The sequence below is a fragment of the Manis pentadactyla genome, chromosome 4 (genome assembly GCF_030020395.1).
Source record: "Manis pentadactyla isolate mManPen7 chromosome 4, mManPen7.hap1, whole genome shotgun sequence".
Lineage (NCBI taxonomy): Eukaryota > Metazoa > Chordata > Mammalia > Pholidota > Manidae > Manis > Manis pentadactyla.
The window spans coordinates 99,588,698-99,603,763 of record NC_080022.1 but is presented as its reverse complement, the minus strand read 5'-3'; positions in this window follow the sequence as shown (position 1 = coordinate 99,603,763).

The following is a 15,066-nucleotide window of genomic DNA, read 5'->3' as shown; positions in this document are numbered from 1 at the left end:
GGTAACCCCCAAAACCCCGAAAGGTCTTCTGGATAATGTTCATTTTCTAATTGTCAATAAATATTCCATTGAAGGAACACCAATTATCTTTCTTTCCCATTTTAAAGCTTTTGCAAAATTTCCTGAAAGAACCAAACAATTTATATGCAGCAAAATTGTTCTGTAATATGGCATGCAAAGCCTCATAACTATTTTCACTCTAAGACAAAGATTGAAAATATTTCCAGGAAATATTGAGAAAATAAGGGAAGTACAGTTTGTTCTATACTGATTTTTCTAAGAGCATGATCTGTTCCTATGAAAGTGACATATTACAGAATTTGAACATGTAAATTTTGTATTTCCTTAAGCACATTTTGTATCTAAGAAAAACTAGGTAAATGCAAAAGATTGTACCCAGCCAAACCCAGCCAAACTGAGAAACGTAGGACATAAAAAACCTTCCCATATACAAAGGCACACACATACACACCTGGAATTTTACAACTTTGCATCTTATTCAGATAACTCTCCTTTCACCACTTAACAATAATTCACAAGTGGCAGCCCTGTAGATGGCCATCTTGGCTGTTTTGCCCTGTAAATTCACTCTTTGATTTTTCCTTTTCCTGCCAGCCTATTTGTACTTTTTTCTCTCTTCTCCATTATTTTCCTCTACATTTTCCATTTCTTTTCATTTATAAAAAAAGTTATATTTTTCTTCCTCACACAGGCAGCATGGTGGGTGTGGGAGCTAGGAAGTCTGGCTGGAGAAGGAGCATGCACTTCCACAAGTAAATTCCAGGTCTTTTACAAGGTAAAAATGTCACATTTATTATAGTTTTTATGTATTTATTATCCATTTAACATGTTAAAAACTGTACTTCCATTATTCTGTGCTCCCTGTCTTTTTGTGTAATGTGTCAGAATTTTTTGGTGTTGTGTTCCTAACTTCATTTTTCCATGATCATAATGGGTTATTATTATTATTATTATTATATTTCTCAATATGGTGATATGAGTAGGGTGGCAGAAATCTTCTCCCAAAACCATATATATTTTGAAAATACAGCAAATACAACTATTCCTAAAAGAGTGACCAGAAGATACAGTACACCAGCAAGACTACATCTCATGAAAAGGGTAAGATACAGAGCCATGACCCAGCATGACCCAAGCACTCCCCCAACCCCAGCTGACTGGCAGGGGGAAAAGAAACAGTGGGGTGGGAGTGGAAACATGGGACTGCTAAATAACCATTCCTAGTAATATGCACCAGGAGCACAGACACATGTGGCATGATGTACTAGATATTAGAGGAATGGAAAAGCAAAATCTGAGACTAAGACTGAGAACAGGTTCCCACAGCCGGCTGCCCTGGGAAAAAAGAAAAGCAGGCACTTTAAAGTCTTAAGGGACAAGGGTTTAACAGGTGGACAAAATTGTCTTGGCACACTCAGCCGAGAAGGCTGGTAACTTTAAGGAACTTCAGGTGCCCTAAACTCCTGGCAATGCAGCTCCGAAGCACCTCACAGTGATAAGTAGCCTGTGGTTTATTGCCCCCTGCCAGCACTGCAAGCGTACAGGCTGACCCACCATTGCTGCAAAGGAACCAGGGAGAAACCCCACCCACAGCGATCACACAGAGGCTTCTCCCAGTGCGTGACTAACTGGGTGAGACCCAGAGGTTGACCCCTGCCCACAGTTGATTGACACAGTCAGTGGGGACTGGCACAGAATCCAGAAGTCACAAAGGGGCTTTATTCTTGTGGTGAACTGTGTTCACTTGTGGAGAACTGTGTATTCACTTGTGGTGAATGTGCTGCTTGCCTACAACCCCCACCAGTGCTGTAGGCCATTCTGAGGCTGCCCCACCAATGACAGATCATGGGATTAAACCAGAGGCTGCCTCCTGCACCCTGTTGACTGGCACAAGCAGAGGAAACTGGTGCAGAATGCAGGAAATTCATAGGGGCTCTGTTATCACAGCAAACTAGTGCTGCTCACCTGCAACCACTGCCAGTGCTGCAGGCCATCCCGAGGGACACACTGCATATGGCAGCTCACAGAATCAAACCAGAGGCTGCTCACTGTGTGAGGTTGCACAGCACAGGCAGCAGAGACTGGTCCAAAGTCTGGAAGGCACAAAAGGGGGGCATTATAGTGGGAGAACACACGGCATACACCTGCGACCCCCACCAGTGCTGTAGGCCATTCCGAGGACTGCACTACCCATAGAAGATCAGTGGATCAACCCACAGGCTGCTCCCATATGCAGTTGACAGCCACAGGCAGCGTAGATGGGCGATGTGATCAGCAAGCAGGAAGGGACTTTGTTCTCACAGCTGACATATGTGCCACTCACCAGAGATCATGTCCATTGCCATGAAAAGGCAGAAGAACCTGGCCCAGTCCAAGATCCCTCAAACACCACATACAGGGCCTGGTGAGACTGAAATCACCAAACTTCCTGAGAAAAATAAAATAAGATAAAAGTCATAAGCATGCTGATGGAGCTGCAGAGAAATATGCAAGAGCTAAAGTATGAATTCAGGAGGGAAATAACATAAATGAAACAAAAACTGGAAGGATTTAAGAGCAGACTGGAAGAGGTGCAAGAGACTGCTAATGGAATAGAAATCAGAGAAGAGGAATACAGAGAAGCTGAGGCAGAGAGAGATAAAAGGATCTCTAGGAATTAAATATTAAGAGAACTGTGTGAACAATCCGTACAGAACAATATTATCATTACAGGGCTACCAGAAGAAGAAGAAGAGAGAAAAATGAATAGAAACTGCCTTTGAAGAAATAATTTCTGAAAACATCCTCAATCTGGGGAAGGAAATATTTTCTCAGGCCATGGAGTCTACAGATCTCCCAACACAAGGGACCCATGAAGGATAACACCAAGACATATAATAATTCAAACAGCAAAGATCAAAGACAAGGACAGAGTTTTAAAGGCAGCCAGAGAGAGAAAAAGATCACCTACAAAGGAAAACCCATTAGGGTATCATCAGACTTCTCAGCAGAAATCTTACAGGCCAGAAGGGAATGGCATGATACATTCAATCCAATGAAACAGAAGGGCTTCAAACCAAGAAGAGTGTATCCAGCAAGATTATCATTTAAATTTGAAGGAGGGAATAAACAACTCCCAGATAAGTAAAAGTTGAGGGAATTTACCTCCTACAAACCATCTCTACAGTGTATTTTAAAGAGACTTCTCTAGATGGAAGTGCTCCTAAGGCTAAATAGATGTCACCTGAGAAAATAAAACCACAGCAAAGAAAGCAGACCAACCAAATACTAACTAAATGCAAAATAAAATCAGCTATCCACAGAATCAGTCAAGGGAAACACAGTGCAGAATAAAACACGTAACATATAAAGAGTGGAGGAGGAAGGAAAAGAAGGGAGAGAAATAAAGAATCATTAGACTGTGTTTATAATAGCGTAGTGAGTTAAGCAGGATGGCTAGTGTGTAAAGAAGCTACCCATGAACCTTTCATAACCACGAATCCAAAGCCTGCAATGGTAATAAGTATATATCTATCAAAAATCACCCTAAATGTAAATGGACTGAAAGCACCAATCAAAAGACACCAAGTAATAGAATGGATAAAAAAGCAAGACCCATCTATATGCTGCCTAGAAGAGACTCACCTCAAACAGAAAGACATACACAGACTAAAAGTGAAGGGATGGAAAAGGATATTTCATGCAAAAAATAGAGAGAAAAATGCAGGTGTTGCAGTAATTGTATCAGATAAAATAGACTTCAAAACAAAGAAAGTAACAAGACATGAAGGACATTGCATAATGATAAGGGGGTCAGTCCAACAGGAGGATATAACCATTATAAATATCTGCACCCAACACAGGAGCACCGACTTATGTGAAACAAATATTAACAGAATTAAAGGAGGAAAAAGAATGCAATGCACTCATTTTAGGAGACTTCAATACACCACTCACTCCAAAGGACAGATCAACCAGATAGAAAATAAGTAAGGTCAGAAAGGCACTGAAAAACACACTAGAACAGTTGGACCTGAAAGACATCTACAGAACTCTACACCCAAAAGCAGCAGGATACTTATTCTTCTCAAGTGCACATGGAGCATTTTCCAGAATAGAACACATACTAGGCCACAAAAAGGTCCTCAGTAAATTCAAAAAGATTGAAATTATACCAACCAACTTCTCAGATCACAAAGGTATAAAACTAGAAATAAATGGTGCAAAGTAAACAAAAAGACTCACAAATACATGGAGGCTTAACAACATGTTCCTAAATAATCAATGGCTCAAAGACCAAATTAAAACAACAATCAAGCAACAAATGGAGACAAATGAAAAGAACAGCACAATGCATCAACTTCCATGGATCGCAGTGAAGGCAGTTCTAAGAGGAAAGTACATAGCAATCCAGGCCTATTTAAAGAAGGAAGAACAATCCCAAATGATTAATCTAAAGTCATAATTATTGAAACACGGAAAAGAAGAACTGAGGCCCAAAGTCAGCAGAAGGGGGGACAAAGTAAATATTAGAGAAGAAATAAATAAAATTGAGAAGAATAAAACTATAGAAGAAATTAATGAAACCAAGAGCTAGTTATTTGAGAAAATATAAAAAATAGATAAACACCTAACCAGACTTATTAAGAGAAAAAGAGAACCTACACACATAAACAAAATAATAAATGACAAAGGAAAAACCATGATGGACACCACAGAAATACAAAGAATTATTAGAGAATACTATAAAAATCTATCTGCTAACAAACTGGATAATGTAGAAGAAATGGGCAACCTTCCAAGACTGACAATACAACCTTCCAAGACTGACAAAGGAAGAAACAGAAAATATAAACAGACCAATTACCAACAATGAAATTGAAGTGCTAATCAAAAAACTACTCAAGAACAAAACCCCTGGGCCAGACAGATTCACCACTGAATTTTATCAGACACTTAGAGAAGATATAACACCCATTCTGCTTAAAATTTTCCAAAAACTAGAAGAGGAGGGAATATTTCCAAACTCATTCTATGAAGCCAGCAACACTTTAAAACCAAAACCAGGCAAAGACCCCACAAAAAAAGAAAATTACAGACCAATGTATTTGATGAACATAGATGCAAAAATACTCAACAAAAATGTTAGGAAACCAAATTTAAAAATATATCAAAAGGATTATATGCCTTGATCAAGTGGGATTCATCTCAGGGATGCAAGGATGGTACAACATTCGAAAATCTAACAACATCATCTACCACATCAACAAAAGGAAAGAAAAAAACCCACATGATCATTTCCATAGAGCTGAAAAAGCATTCATCAAAATTCAACATCCACTCATGATAAAAACCCAACAAAATGGGTATTTAGGGCAAGTACCTCAACATAATAAAGGCCATATATGGCAAACCCACAGCCAACATTATCCTTAACAGTGAGAAGCTGAAAGATTTTCCCCTAATATCGGGAACAAGACAAGGATGCCCACTCTCCCCACTTTTAATCCACAAAGTACTGGAGGTCCTAGCCACAGCAATCAGACAACACATGAAATAAAAGGCTTCCATATTGGTAAGGAAGAAGTCAACCTGTCACTCTTAGCAGATGACATGATATTGTGCAAAATAACCCTAAAGAATCCACTCCAAAACTATTAGATCTTATATATGAATTCAGCAAAGTTGCAGGATACAAAATTAATACACAGAAAACTGTTGCATTAGTATACACTAATGATGAACTAGCAGAAAGAGAAATCAGGAAAACAATTCTGTTCACAATTGCATCAAAAAGAATAAAATACCTAGGAATAAACCTAACCAAGTTAGTGAAAGACCTACACCCTGAAAACTACAAGGCACTCTTAAGACAAATTAAAGAGGACACTAATGAATGGAAATTTATCCTGTGCTATTGGCTAGGAAGAACTAATATTGTCAAAATAGCCATCCTGCCTAAAGCAATCTACAGATTTAATGCAATCCTTATCAAAGTACCAATACCATTCTTCAACAAACTGGAACAAATAGTTCTAAAATTCATATGGAAACACCAAATATCCCAAATAGCCAAAGCAATCCTGAGAAGGAAGAATAAAGCAGGGACAATTACACCCCCCAACTTCAAGCTCTAGTACAAACACACAGTAATCAAGACAAATTGGTTCTGGCAGAAGAATAGACCCATAGACCAGTGGAATAGAATAGGAAGCCCAGATATTAACCCAAGCATATATGGTTAATTAAAAATGATGAAGGATCCATGGATATACAGTGGGGAAATGACAGCCTCTTGAACAACTGGTATTGGCAAAACTGGACAGCTACATGTAAGAGAATGAAACTGGATTATTGTCTAACACCATGCACAAAAGTAAAGTCAAAATCATCAAATAACTGGATGTAAGCCATGAAACCATAAAACTCTTTTAAAAAATAAGCAAAAATCTCTTGGACATAAATATGAGCCACTTCTTCATGAGCATATCTCCCCGGGCAAGGGAAACAAAAGCAAAAATCAACAAGTGGGACTATGTCAATCTAAAAAGCTTCTGCACAGCAAAGCACACCATCAGTAGAGCAAAAGACATCCTACAGTATGGGGGAATATATTCGTAAATGATGATATCTGATAAGCAGTTGACATCCAAAATATACATAAAGAGCTCACGCACCTCAACAAACAAAAATAATCCAATTAAAAATGTGCCGAGGATCTGAACAGACACTTCTCCAAGAAAATTCAGATGGCCAAAAGGCAGATGAAAAGATGCTCCACATCGCTAACCACCAGAGAAATGCAAATTAAAACCACAATGAGAGGTGTAGCCAAGATGGCAGTGTGAGTAGGACAGTGGGAATCTCCTCCCAAAAACATATATATTTTTGAAAATACAACAAATACAACTAATCCTAAAAGAGAGACCAGAAGACACAGGACAACAGCCAGACTACATCCACATGTGTGAGAGCCCAGCACCTGGTGAAAGGGGTAAGATACAACTCCCGGCCCGGCGGAACCCGAGCATGCTTCCCACGAGCTCCCGGCGGGAGGGAGAGGGAGCCCAGGACTGCTAAACACGCAGCCCCAGCCACCCGCACCAGAGCACAGACACAGTGCATGCATGGAGGGCTGGAAACTAGGGAAACAGGGCAGCAAGACCTCTGAGCAGGTTCCGAAGCTGACGCCCCTGTGACAAAGGAAAGCAAGTGCTTTTTGAAAGTCTTAAAGGGACAGGGACATAACAGCTGGATGGAAATAACACAGGTCACAGCCCAGTGGCTGGAAATTACAGGGAAAACCGGGCGCACTAACCCCCTGGGCAACAGCACTGACCCCTCAAGGAGGTAAACAGCCAAACAGCCTCCCTGTCCATTACCCCTAAAGGCGCTGCGAAAGCAGAGAAGCAGCCTAAGGTAGACCACACCCACAGAAAGGGAAATTCTCCCATTCCTGCCGGGCAAGAAAAAAAAGACCCAGTCTACACGCAATTACACAACACAAGCCACTAGGGGTCGCAGTTGTCCCAGTAAAGAAAGGCCAGTAGCAAGTGAAAAGTTTGTCCCTCCCAGCTGACAGTCAATAGCACCTGTCAACATGAAAAGGCAAGAAAATATGATCCAGACAAGACTAACCCAGACAGCTTCAGCATCTGCTACAACTTCCCCTGAGAAGGAACTTGGGGAGATAGATTTAACCAGTCTTCCTGAAAAAGAATTCAAAACAAAAGTCATAACCATGCTGATGGACTTGCAGAGAAATATGCAAGAACTAAGGAAGGAGAATACAGAAATTAAACAAGCTCTGCAAGGACTTCAAAACAGAATGGACGAGATGCAAGAGACCATTAATGGACTAGAAAACAGAGAACAGGAACACAGAGAAACTGATACAGAGAGAGATAAAAGGATCTCCAGAAATGAAAGAATTCTAAGAGAGCTGAGTGACCAATTAAAACGGAACAATATCCACATTATAGGGGTACCAGAAAAAGAAGAAGAGAGAAAAAGGGACAGAAAGTGTCTTTGAAGAAATAATTGCTGAAAACTTCCCCAAACTAGGGGAAGAAATGGCCTCTCAGACCACAGAGGCACACAGAACTCCCATTACAAGGGTTCCAAGGAGGGCAACACAAAGACACATGATAATTAAAATGGCAAAGATCAAAGACAAGGACAAAGTATTAAAGGCAGCCAGAGAGAAAAAAAAAGGTTACCTACAAAGGAAAACCCATCAGGCTATCATCAGATTTCTCAACAGAAACCCTATAGGCCAGAAGAGAATGGCATGAAATACTTAATGCAATGAAACAGAAGGGCCTCGAACCAAGACTACTGTATCCAGCACGAATATCATTTAAATATGAAGGAGGGATTAAACAATTCCCAGACAAGCAAAAGTTGAGGGAATTTCCCTCCCACAAACCACCTCTACAGGGCATCCTACAGGAACTGCTGTAGATGGGAGCACTCCTAAAAAGAGCACCGAACAAAACACCCAACATATGAAGAAGAGAGGAGGAGGAATAAGAAGGGAGAGAAATAAAGAATCATCAGATCACATTTATAATAGCTTAACAAGCGAGTTAAGTTAGACAGTAAGATAGTAAAGAAGCTAACATTGAACCTTTGGTAACCACAAACTTAAAGCCTGCAATGGCAATAAGTACATATCTTTCAATAATCACTCTAAATGTAAATGGACTGAATGCACCAATCAAAAGACACAGAGTAATAGAATGGAAAAAAAGCAAGATCCATCCATATACTGCTTACAAGAAACTCGCCTCAAACCCAAAGACATGCACAGACTTAAAGTCAAGGGATGGAGAAAGATATTTCATGCAAACAACAGAGAGAAGAAAGCAGGTGATCCAATTCTGGTATCAGACAAAACAGACTTCAAAATAAAGAAAGTAACAAAAGACAAAGAAGGACATTACATAATTATAAAGGGCTCAGGCAACACGAGGATATAACCATTATAAGTATATATGCACCCGATACAGGAGCACCAACATACCTGAAACAAATACTAACAGAACTAAAGGAGGAAATAGAATGCAATGCATTCATTCTAGGAGACTTCAGCACACTACTCACTCCAAAGGACAGATCCACCAGACAGAAAATAAGTAAGGACACAGAGGCACTGAACAACACACTAGAACAGATGGACCTAACAGACATCTACAGAACTCTACATCCAAAAGCAACAGGATACACATTCTTGTCAAGTGCACATGGAACGTTCTCCAGAATAGACCACATACTAGGCCACAAAAAGAGACTCAGTAAACTCCAAAAGATTCAAATCCTACCAAGCAACTTCTCAGAACACAAAGGCATAAAACTAGAAATAAACTATACAAAGAAAGCAAAAAGGCTCACAAACACATGGAGGCTTAACAACACACTCCTAAATAATCAATGGATCAATGACCAAATCAAAATGGAGATTCAGCAATATATGGAAACAAACGACAACAACAACACAAAGCCCCAACTGCTGTGGGACACAGCAAAAGCAGTCTTAAGAGGAAAGTAAATAGCAATCCAGGCATATTTAAAAAAGGAAGAACAAGCCCAAATGAATGGTCTAATGTCACAATTATCGAAATCGGAAAAAGAAAAACAAATGAGCCCTAAGGTCAGCAGAAGGAGGGACATAATAAAGATCAGAGAAGAAATAAATAAAATTGAGAAGAATAAAACAATAGCAAAAAACAATGAAACCAAGAGCTGGCTCTTCGAGAAAATAAACAAAATAGATAAGCCTCTACCAGACTTATTAAGAGGAAAAGAGAGTCAACACAAATCAATAGTATCAGAAACGAGAAAGGAAAAATCACGACGGACCCCACAGAAATACAAAGAATTATTAGAGAGTACTATGAAAACCTATATGCTAATAAGCTGGGAAAACCTAGGAGAAATGGACAACTTCCTAGAAAAATACAACCTTTCAAGACTGACCCAGAAAGAAAGAGAAAATCTAAACAGGCCAATCCCAGGTACAAAATTGAAGCGGTAATCAAAAAACTACCAAAGAACAAAACCACCAGGCCAGATGGATTCACCTGGGAATCTTATCAGACATACAGGGAAGACATAATACCCATTCTCCTTAAAGATTTCCAAAAAATAGAAGAGGAGGGGATACTACCAAACTCATTCTATGAAGCTAACATCACCCTAATACCAAAACCAGGCAAAGTCCCCACCAAAAAAGAAAACTACAGACCAATATCCCTGATGAACGTAGATGCAAAAATACTCAACAAAATATTAGCAAACCGAATTCAAAAATACATCAAAAGGGTCGTGCACCATGACCAAGTGGGATTCATCCCGGGGATGCAAGTATGGTACAACATTCGAAAGTCCTTTAACATCATCCACCACATCAACAAAAAGAAAGACAAAAACCACATGATCATCTCCATATATGCTGAAAAAGCATTTGACAAAGTTCAACATCCATTCATGATAAAAACTCTCAGCAAAATGGGTATAGAGGGCAAGTACCTCAACATAATAAAGACCATCTATGAAAAACCCACAGCCAACATTATATTGAACAGCGAGAAGCTGAAAGCTTTTCCTCTGAGATCGGGAACTAAACAGGGATGCCCACTCTCCCCACTGTTAATTAACATAGTACTGGAGGTCCTAGCCACAACAATCAGACGAAACAAAAAAATACAAGGAATCCAGATTGGTAAAGAAGAAGTTAAACTGTCACTATTTGCAGATGACATGATACTGTACATAAAAAACCCTAAAGACTCCACCCCAGAACTACTAGAACAGATATCAGAATACAGCAAAGTTGCAGGATACAAAATCACCAAACAGAAATCTGTGGCTTTCCTATACACTAACAATGAACCAACAGAAAGAGAAATCAGGAAAACAACTCCATTCACAAATGCATCAAAAAAAAACAAACCTAGGAATAAACCTAACCAAAGAAGTGAAAGACTTATACTCTGAAAACTACAAGTCACTCTTAAGAGAAATTAAAGGGGACACTAACAGATGGAAACTCATCCCATGCTCGTGGCTAGGAAGAATTAATATCGTCAAAATGGCCATCCTGCCCAAAGCAATATACAGATTTGATGTAATCCCTATGAAAGTACCAGCAACATTCTTCAATGAACTGAAACAAATAATTCAAAAATTCATATGGAAACACCAAAGACCCCGAATAGCCAAAGCAATCCTGAGAAAGAAGAATAAAGTAGGGGGGAATCTCACTCCCCAACTTCAAGCTATACTATAAAGCCATAGTAATCATGACAATTTGGTACTGGCACAAGAACAGAGCCACAGACCAATGGAACAAACTAGAGAATCCAGACATTAACCCAGACATATATGGTCAAATAATATTTCATAAAGGAGCCATAGACATACAATGGCGAAATGACAGTCTCTTCAAAAGATGGTGCTGGAAAAACTTGATAGCTACATGTAGGAGAATGAAACTGGATCATTGTCTAACCCCATATACAAAAGTAAACTCAGAATGGATCAAAGACCTGAATGTAAGTCATGAAACCATTAAGCTCCTGGAAAAAAACATAGGCAAAAACCTCTTAGACATAAACATGAGTGACCTCTTCTTGAACATATCTCCCCCGGCAAGGAAAACAACAGCAAAAATGACCAAGTGGGACTATATTAAGCTGAAAAGCCTCTGTACAGCAAAAGACACCATCAATAGAACAAAAAGGAACTCTATGGTATGGGAGAATATAGTTGAAAATGACAGATCCGATAAAGGCTTGACGTCCAGAATATATAAAGAGCTCACACGCCTCAACAAACAAAAAGCAAATAACCCAATTAAAAAGTGGGCAGAGGAACTGAACAGTTTTCCAAAAAAGAAATACAGATGGCCAACAGACACATGAAAATACGCTCCACATCGCTAATTATCAGAGAAATGCAAATTAAAACTACAATGAGGTATCACCTCACACCATTAAGGATGGCTGCCATCCAAAAGAGAAACAACAACAAATGTTGGTGAGGCTGTGGAGAAATGGGAACCCTCCTACACTGCTGGTGGGAATGTAAATTAGTTCATCCATTGTGGAAAGCAGTATGGAGATACATCAAAATGGTCAAAACAGACTTACCATTTGACCCAGGAATTGCACTCCTAGGAATTTACCCTAAGTATGCAGCAATCAAGTATGAGAAAGACCAATGCACCCCTATGTTTATTGCAGCACTATTTACAATAGCCAAGAATTGGAAGCAACCTAAATGTCCATCGATAGATGAATGGATAAAGAAGATGTGGCACATATACACAATGGAATACTATTCAGCCATAAGAAAAGGGCAAATCCTACCATTTGCAGCAACATGGATGGAACTGGATGGTATTATGCTCAGTGAAATAAGCCAAGTGGAGAAAGAGAAATGCCAAATGATTTCACTCATCTGTGGAGTATAAGAACAAAGGAAAAACTGAAGGAACAAAACAGAAGCAGAATCACAGAACTCAAGAATGGACTAACAGGTACCAAAGGGAAAGGGTCTGGGGAGGATGGGTGGGTAGGGAGGGATAAGGGGTCGGGGAGAAAAAGGGGGGTATTAAGATTAGCATGCATGGGGGGGTGGGAGAAAGGGGAGGGCTGTACAACAAAGGGAAGACAAGTAGTGATTCTACAATATTTTGCTACGCTGATGGACAGTGACTGTAAAGGGGGTATATAGGGGGGAACTGGTATAGGGGAGAGCCTAGTAAAGAAAACATTGGTCATGGGAGTGTAGATTAATGATGAAAAAAAAAAGCAGTTCCTTTGTGATGACCTCCAATGAGTTCTACACAATGATATAAAGGGCATATATAAGTGTAGGCAAAGGGTCTGTTTGTGTTTATACAGAGGATCAAAGCCTAAATTGGCTACCACGAAAATGAACTAAGATACGATGTGAAAAAGAACTTCCAACATCAGCACTCTCTGGAAGACTCATGCCAGAAGATGATCATCAAAACACCCCAACAAAGATCCACGCACTGCTACAGGTGTGGATGCACTCATCCCACCAGTTCCTGGACTTGCCATGGGAATGAAGAAGGAGATATCTAAGCTGGCCTGTGTATACAGGAAAACAACAAATTTGACTGGATCTATACTGTTGGAACTCAACCAAGAATTAGGAGAAGTGCAAATTGTAGCACTCCAAAATCTTACAACTACAGACTATTTACTGTTAAAAGAACATATGGGATGTGAACAGTCCGCAGGAATGGGTTGTTTTAATTTGTCTGATTTCTCTCAGACTGTTCAAGTTCTGTTGGACAATATCCACCATATCATAGATAAGTTTTCACAAATGGCTAAGGTGCCTAACTGGTTTTCTTGGTTTCACTGGAGATGGCTGGTAATTACAGGTATGCTTTGGTTACGTAACTGTGCTCCTATTATGTTAATGTGTGTGCACAATTTAATTAATAATTTAAAACCTATACATGCTGAAGTTACTCTACAAGAATATATGTCAAAGAAATAATCAATCTTCCCATGTTTTCTTCTGCCTGCTACTTCTATAGCTTTTCTTCTTCCTTCCTAAGTACAACTCTTAAATAGAATTTATGCCTCATACCGAATTTACCAAGTATCATAATTGTTCCGAGTGGTAAAGATACCTCAAGACAAATGCTGGGCATAGAAGCCACAGGGCATAAATATGCAAAGAAGTAAAAAGCTAACCTTTTCAAACAATAAGTCTTCTCTCTCACTTACCAACTTAACATTTCCCTGTATGGTCCCGGAAGATGACTGGTTAGCCAGAGACGGGTAAGATTCCTCAAGGGAGGAACAACCTAAGACAGGCACAGTCGCAGGGGGGCCATCAGGTGAGAAAAAGGGGATCAACAGAGGTGAGTCTTAGAACCCCCCCCCGTTCTGAGAGAAATCTTCTGCATACGTGGATGTTTTATTGCCCTTGTCTAGTTTGGATTAACACATAGTCTACAGGCACACACCTGATCATCTACATTTGCTCTTTTCAAACACTAAACTAGGTTTTCTACCTTTATCTTGTATCTACCTACCATTTCAGCATTTTATTAAAAATAATAATAATAAAGAGAGAAATGTGGTATCCACATATAAATCAAGTATAAAAATCAAATGAGTATTCATATTTGAGCTGACTGTTTATTGTTCATAATGCATGAGCAAAACCAAAAGCTTCTGTGATGACTGCCCTTCTAATGTTCACCATGTAACTTATTCACTATGTAAGAATTTGTTCTCCATGTAAGAACTTGTTCATTATGCTTCAGAAGATTGGAGACTGACGAAAATTTGGCTTGGGGTGGATTAATGATTGTGCATTGAGCATTGACCCCCCTATACAGAATTTTATTGTTGTTAACAACCATTTGAACAATAAATATGAGAGATGCCCTCACTATATATATATATATATATATACATATATATATATATATATGTATATATATACACACTTCCAATTGTAAAATAAATAAGTAACCGGGATGTGATGTATAGCATAAGGAATATAGTCAAAATATTGTAACAACTTGGTATGGTGATAGCTGGTACCTAGAATTATCATTTATATAAATGTTTAATCACTGTGTTTTACACCTGAAACTAATGTAATACTGTGTGTCAACTACCCTTCAATAAAAAAAAAATTTCCATTCTTAAATTTATTGTTTGTTTTATGGCCCAGCATCATGGTATGTCCTGGAGAATGTTCCATGTGGACTTGAAAAGAATATATATTCTTTTGTTGTTGGGTGGAGAGCTCTATAGATTTTTATTAAGTGTAATTGATATATAGTGCTTTTCAAGTCTTCTGTTTCCTTGTTGATCTCCAGTCTAGTTGTTTCATTCATTTTTTTAAATGGGGTTTTCAGTTCTTCAACCATTGTTGTTGAATTATCTTTCTCCCTTCATTACTGTAAAATTTTGCTCCATGTATATTTCCACTCTGTTATTAGGTGCATATATGTTTATGATTGTTATATCTTCCTGATGGATTGACCCTTTTGCCGCTATAAAA